The 7,884-nt window shown below is 40.2% G+C and overlaps 1 protein-coding gene across 1 annotated transcript in view; it reads left to right on the top strand.

Annotated features, from left to right (window-relative positions):
- Positions 1-286: 286 nt before the first annotated feature.
- apc2 (APC regulator of WNT signaling pathway 2) overlaps positions 287-7,884 on the top strand; it is a 27,958-nt gene continuing 20,360 nt past the window's right edge. The window contains exon 1 of the mRNA XM_023813284.2: positions 287-580. The gene's annotated coding sequence lies outside the window, so the exon portion shown is untranslated. The remainder of the gene's footprint in view (positions 581-7,884) is intronic.

The raw sequence follows: 7,884 nt of genomic DNA, 5'->3' as shown, positions 1-7,884 counted from the left end.
AAAATGTAATACAACAGTACGGAAAACAAAATTAATTCTGTCCTCTTAGATGCTAATCTATGTACGATTTTACATATTATGACTTTTTCTTAGATACAAATATCAACATTTAACCAATGGTCACTCATAAATAGCCTGAGACAACTGGCAACCTTGACCAGGACAAACCAGTAGAAAATGAATGGATTAAAAAAATCTCCACTTCTTTTACTGGCAAGATTAATACGTATATAACAATTACTTGAGATAGCGGCCCCTTTTGGTGATATGGTGAAAAACGCGAAAATATTTGAACGCATAAGAATCGTAACTGCGCGTTTGTTCAGTCTATCTGCCTGCTGTGACATAGCGTTTCATAAAGCCGGTAACTATCTACTTATTATATACAATATATCTATATACAAACATAATGCATTTAGATTAATCACTTTTAAAGAGAAGGAGATAAGGAGAGAGAGAGGAGGGAGGGTCTCAATTTGACATCAGGCAGCATCATCGGGCGGTGAGGAGCGGTCACTCCAGCGTCCGTTCTGCATTGGGCTTTCACACCCTAACGCAATTTTCATTATTCGAAAATGAGGTAAGAAGCAATTTCTAAACCATTGTCAGTGTTTGCAAATTTTAAAAAGAAATGCCATTTGCGTTTGCGGCGCTGTCTTGTGTTGCGACATTAAATAACAATGGTGGTCTGGTGCGCTTGGTGGGATCTCCGCCGAGAGTGGTGCTGATGTGAATATAAAACAGTCGGCGAGGCTTCCAGAGACAGAATGAAAATATACCTTTATACATTTATGTTTTTTTAAACGTAATTTGTTTGACGAGGGGAGTTTTCCAAATTCATTAACGGCATTATTAATAATTATCTTTGGAATATAACACAAATGACATTGCATACGAGCAAGGTCGATAGAGAAAACGCATAGATAATTTTCATTTACTACATTTTATGAAATATTTTATCATAAACATGTTAATTTTGTACATATAGTTAGTTAATCGTGATATTTATGTATATTTAGATACATTTGAATTGTATGAATTTTCAAGATGCAATAGCCTGCTGTTAATATGGGAGTGTGATACTGATCTGATTATGCTGGATGAGAGAATTCATTGTTAATCAGACACAAGCGGGGCGCACACGGACTGTTAGTCTGTACTGTACATGCTTACAACATACAGTTTATGCTGACGTCATAGGGTGTTACACCTGTGTACAAAATGGACGAAATGCTTTAGGAAATAATGTGTTAATTGATACTGTAATAATGACAATACGTATATTGTATATATTATTATATGTTTGATATATATTGTGAAATGGTTTCTGTTGTATTTATGTAATGTGATGGTCTTAACACAAACTTACTTTGTGCTTGCCGTTCAAAAAAGATACAGATGGAAATAACAGTGCTGGCTGTTATAGCCTTTGTTAGGTACCTACCCACTGCGCATAGTGACGTCGGAATGACATCTTTAATATGTCGTTTTTGGACGTCCAATTTTGGTCCACTGAAGGGGTTGTTTTGTAACGCCAGGCGACGTCTTTTTTTGACGTCTAATGAACGTCTAGTATTGACGGCCGTGGGACCTCCATGTATGGGCTATTTATAGTCCAAATGTGGTCGTTGTGGACGTCTTATAATACCAAAAGCAGACTAATTTTAGACATTGTGTATGTCGTGTCTCGACTAAATTCATATATAAATGAACAATTTCACCATGCTTTCAATTAAAACTTAAATTTAAATAACGTATTGCTGCGACGGGCAGATGGAGGTATCGCGAGCAGAGAAACACGGAGATTACTCTGTCGGGGAACATCCACTCAATTAATAATCCGTACAAGGATTACATCAGGCACCCAAAAAGCACCAAAGATAATTATATGTAAGAAACACAAAGTAGTCAGACGACGAACTGTAAGACGCATCCACGGTGGGACATTTATGTAAGCTAATTACACACGAGGATCAGACCGGGTACACACAAGACACATGTAAACACATGCGCAACAATAAGGAATTACCAATTAATTAACAATAACAGCAACAACACAACAATGGCTATTTACAACTGCACGCGGGGCATGCTGGGACATGAGCCCCGCCGGTGCTACAGTGTATACAACAGAGCAGTACAGAGCTAAAGTAAAAAACATAATTTAGCATTAACCTGGTTTAGCAAGCTGGATGTTAATTTGTTCGACCGGGCATCAAGCTGCTGCCAGATTTTGAAATCCCGCGTTCTGCACGTGCACAAAAGTGTCCGCGAGGGACGTGGATAAAACTGTTACAGCTGCTCTGCACTACTCAGTTTTCACATGGTTTTCAGAACGAACATAAAAAACAATGCACGATATAATTTATTGTCATATCAGCGCAAATGCACATAAAATACGTACGCATTAACATAATAAATCATGTTTATTTCGAAATAATCATCTGTATTACATTTATTATGTTGATAACAACAATGTTGATATTTGTAAATAAAACTATATTTCCTGCACCTGTCGTAGTCGTCCAAATAACGTCAAAAAAATTACGTTCAAATGTTGAATGTCATATTGACGTGCAAGTTGGGTCATGGATGGACGTTCAAATTGTGGACCTAGTTTGGACGTTGTATAGATGTCCAGAATTGGTCATGGACTGACGGACCTAATATAGACATGATCTGCACGCCTATCCGACGTCCAATGTTTAGTGGGTACAGTCTGAACGAATGTATAGTTCACATTACATAGCTTCGAAGTGACTGGAATGTCTGCGCATTTACTGAAACACCGAAACAAGAGTCTTCAGCGCGACATTTCAAAGGACATACAATGGACAGGGGCGTCGGGTGACCCGCAACGCGCGTGCTGTAGTGCAGTGAGATACATGTCCTTTTGCTGAATAGTTATGCTCGCAGTAAAACGCGCGCAAACGGGCGAGCAGATCGAGTAAAATAAACTAACAGAAGGGTGGCTATAATGCAGTGACAGGCTCCATCAGTCTTTCAGGGACTAGAGACCTGTCCTTTAGTTCTGATGGCTGCATTTCGGGGCTGAGCTGCATGGTCTGACCTTGGACCTTAAGCAGAAGGGCTGAAAACAACTAGGGTCACCCTCCCATCCTGGCAGTGTACCTCATGCTTGCATGCTTGGGCGTTGTTAGGTTTGTTCAGCCTAGCCCCGATGCCAATCTTCCTTCAAAAAAACAAAAAATCCAGCCCCAGGTAAACTTGACTTACCCCCTTATCTTTTCAGTAGCTAGAAACTGCCCTGCTTTCATGCATTTCGAAACCCCAGCAAACATGCGTTATTAAGAAAGGCATGGTCCCTCCACACAGTGAGGAACTATTTTTAACAAAAACACAAAAAAATGAGACTGTGCATTGTGGTCACATGTCATGTGGTTTGGAGGAGGCATCACTACACGTCATGAGGCCTGAGACTGATGGAGTCACCCTTCATCCGTGAGTCACGGGCTCTTTGGGGATGGTCCCACAGTCCCAAAAACGTCAGAAGCAAGGGACTGCGTTTATGTAATGAGGGCGTAGCATCGAGGCACAATTAATTTTGGAGACCTTTTTTTAGGTGGGGGGGCAGGACTGGCATTCACCTGCTGGACTTGATGAGGTAATTAAATAAATTATTGTCATCGTGGGCTGTGTTAATTTGCTGGCTAGAGCCTGGTTATTGTAAAAGTTGTTGTAGGTGATCAGGAAACATGAACTAGTTTGAATCAGTTAATATGCAGCAGAGAAACGGCGCTGATTAACCCTTTCGCTGAGTGGAATTCTCTGTTCGGACGGAGGCGCCATACCCACAATGCACCGGTAGACCTTTTGTTTACTCCTTACTCCAGCTGGATCCTTTACCTCTGATTCAGCACATTTTGGAAACTGTTACACCTCACTTGCCATTAACAGGTAATAGAGAGATGCTTAGAGTGTCCCTAAGACAACATAAAAGTGCTTTAATAGACAGACAATCTTTATTAATTCCCAAGGGGAAATTGTATGCAATATGTATTATAGATGCTATATATACAATATATATTGTATGCATGTTCCATATTATAAGGATTGTATGTATAAACTGTTTTATCTTAGTACATTAGACAATAGATAGCTTTGTTTAGATTTCTGAGTGGGAGACGCAATAATCTGTATATGTACTGGCCACATTATAGGGAAAAACTCCTGTCATCTGATGGGGGCTGCCGCCCGCAGGCTGGTTCATTCGATGTATTACACATTGTTCTCAACTCAGTAGCATCTCAGGAAACCAGTTGTTTTGGCATCTTCAGATTGATTTGTCTCCAGAGGGACAGTTAGCAGTTATACCAGGGTTATCTGAGAGCTGAAGATTTAAGCTAAAGCTGCTCTCTGATGGGTCCCTTTCGATAAATTGCAGTCGTCTCAGATAATAACACCATATTGATCGGATCTTAATGAGTTTGTATCGAATTGCAGGACAAATCTGTGACTACTGAATTCTGGCCCTCAACAATGCCAGTTGTTTAAGCAAGGTCTCTTTTGAAAAAGCTCTAGAAATAAGACATATTTACAGAAAAGTCTTCAAAAATATGCTTTAAAATACATTTTTTATTTTGGTGTTATTTCCAGTAGATTTGTTCAAGAAAGAATACTGACATTATCGAGGATCAAATTATAGCATCACAATGTTTCAATGAAACTCATAGAGACATTATTCATTACAGCTTCAGCTAATTAACCTCCGCATTTGTTGTGGATTTTTATTCAATAAGCTGAAGAAACATTGTGCAGTTTGGAGGAAAATGTGTCTGTCCACATACAATTAATTTAGCTGTGATTTTAGTGGCTTTGAGAAACATGTGTTTTGTTCATTTGTCTGGAATGGGACTTGGCAAACAAATAAACAGGGTGTAAGATATCTGTTATACAGAGATGTTATCGATTCTTGACGTTCTTAAACAAATTTTAACAATGTTGTTTGCTTAACAGTGGAATAAATATGTAAAATATTGCTTTATTGGGGTTGGTATTAAACATGTTCTCTGGGGCCTGAGGCTGCATGAATAAGGCACCTAGATGAACCAACGAAAGGTTTATCAGTCCTTATTGTAGAAGGATTTTGAAAAAAAATAAAGCGTCCCAAAGGATTCGCCGATATAAATCAAATGAATAATGATCAGTATCTAAAGCACTGTTTATTTTGACAGCAGAGGAGAAGCTGGATTTTGCTGAGCTGGGAACTTGGTAAAAGGCCCCTGTTTTCTTTGTGCACATGGGTGAGGGTCAGATGGGTTTGATGCGGCTTTTATTAATCCATCACGAACTGCCGCAGAGCTGAGAGGCAGAGGGAGAGCCAGAGACAGACAGGGACAGATCAGACTGAAGTCAGGAAAGACAAATCATTATACATGTTTAAATACATCTCCAATAATAATGCTAAAACTATTATAAGCGGGTGCCATGGGAGATATTACACATGTGGACTAATACATTTTATCTAAATATTTATCTAAACGATAATTTTGATTGTTCATTTGTCAGGGTCAACATACTTTAATTTTCTAAATGTCTTTTTACAGTACAGAACAGAAGGTTTAACCTTATGCATCAATTATACAAATCAAAACCAGATTTAAAACATTAACATAAATAAGATGAAAAAATAGAAAGGAAAGCATCACTGATCTTAGGTTATCAATTTTCAATTTATAATCAAATATTATTTTATCTGTTTCTAGTGTAATTGCTTACAATTGTATCCAGGGTCAGATGCTGTATTTCAGGTTTTCTTTGGACACGTCCCATATCAAATTAAACAGCAAAGACAATGAATGTACATTAGTCTCAGCCATTCTTAGCAGTAGAGCAAAGCTATGAGCACCTTCAAAATCGGTCCTTTTTAAAATAACGGTCATGTTTTAAGAAGGAGACAAGGGCGGAAAATATCTTGATGCTGAAATTGGGCTGCCAACAGTCTCCTGCCACTCAGGCACAGCCCTTGGTGTTTCTATGGTAACCAGACTCCCTTTGATTGAATGTGTGTGTGTGTGTGTGTGTATGTGTGTGTTTGTGTATAGCAGTAGAGCGTAAATCCAGCACTGCTGCGTTCTTTGTCCTGGCTTAATACTCAGTGATTCAACGTAGGTCCCATTTCAACACACAGAATGAAATTTATTCACATTTATTTACCCAAATGTCCTCATTTGCATAACAACGTATTAAACTGCTATTGCAGTTTGACCACAGAAATCATGCTACTGCAGGGTTTTCGGTGCTCACACACTTCGGTTTAAACTTCGCAGGACAGATCAGTAGCGGCCGAAAGACACCACCATTAAAGGGAATATGGGCACCATAAAATGAAAATTTTAGATTAGTGTTTGAATTATACACTCTGAAATAATTAAGCATGTAAGAGATAGCATGTGATGTGTTGCTGGATCCTGTATAGCAGTTTTTCAGTCGGTGTCTGGCTGCATATTAATATGTATGGATGACCGTGTTTGGCTGCTTTGAATAGCCTGGCTCAGTTCAGCACTTCAGCAGCAGCTGAGCACAGGAGGGGAGGCCCAAACACCTTGGGCTGTTGTACTGCGCCAGTGTAAGACCTAATGGCACAGTTAGATTAGGTCACCGCACCAAGAGCTACAATCTCAGTTCAAGGTTAGGTCTTGGGGGTTTAAGTGCTGTAATGTATTATACTGACAATTCTGGGCACATTTAATCTGTTTCATGTGCAGTTTTATGTACCCAATGATGTTCTGACTGACTTTGAATGAGATGATTTTTTAGTTTACATCAACTAATTCCAGTAATACCAGTGAGGGCATCCTAGGTATCCGGTCAAGGTGGATATGAGATGCAACGCTGCCACACTGATGTGCATCACAGCAGCGGCCAGGATGTGTAACCAAAGTGGCTGCCAGCTAATTACATGTCAGTGTAACTACATGTCTAACTACATGTCACAGCTACATAAAACTTGATGAAATGATGCTTCTGTGCTACATATCCGTCTTTTAAAACGCCTGACTGCAGGCTGTCGTGTAAAGTGGATGCATGTCATGGCCGCACCTCAGCACCTCATCCTTTCTGAGTCGCTGACCTCATTTGGCGTGCTGCACTATTGAATAAACATCGCCCTGTAGGGGTGCAACTTTGAGGATCTCTGCAGGAGAAAGCTTGAGAGCAGCCATCATTTAGTGGAGGGGGCCAAGTTTTAAAAAAAATACATTAATTGAGTTACTGAATTATTCATCTTTGTATTTTTTGGCGGAGCAGCGTCGTTCTTCCGCTTTAACGCTGCCGGATGGGATCAGCAGCTGTTGCCATGGCAACCCCCGAACCCCCACATCCCATTGGCAGGCCTTTGACACTCCCCGGGCTCTTTGAGTTATTCTCCTCCGGGTTTCAGAGCCACTTACCCAGAAGGCATTGCAGCACCTTTGGCAGCACGTGCTAACGAAAGGAAAAGGGCAGAGGACCAAAAAGACAGAAAGAACAACAACAAACAAAAACATGTAATTAATGCACGGTAATTAATACGTTGCTACCAGCCAATTACGGGGAGACGCATTGGCTTCTGCAGACCCCCAGCATTATATTCATTTAAAAGACAATCAATAAAATAAAAGGAAACCAGGGCGAGGACAGCTGTGGTAAATCCCTGGAGACAGTCCGCCGTCGCTCAGTGCTGTGAAACACTGCATCAGCGTTCTCATTAACAGCTCTGTTTGCTGCGTTTCTGCCTGCTGAGCTCCTCGCGGCCAAACACACGTTTGTTTGTATTCGCAGATGCTCAGAAAAGTGACCGATGTCTGGCATATAAAACCATCTTTCTGTAGATTCTGTACACTTTGTGTAGTGTGATGTGAAGTGAGAGACTGCAGGATTAGT

Source organism: Paramormyrops kingsleyae, chromosome 15 (assembly GCF_048594095.1).
Source record: "Paramormyrops kingsleyae isolate MSU_618 chromosome 15, PKINGS_0.4, whole genome shotgun sequence".
NCBI classification, from domain to species: Eukaryota; Metazoa; Chordata; class Actinopteri; order Osteoglossiformes; family Mormyridae; genus Paramormyrops; species Paramormyrops kingsleyae.
The sequence above is the reverse complement of the archived record's forward strand: the minus strand, read 5'-3'. Positions and strand labels throughout refer to the sequence as shown.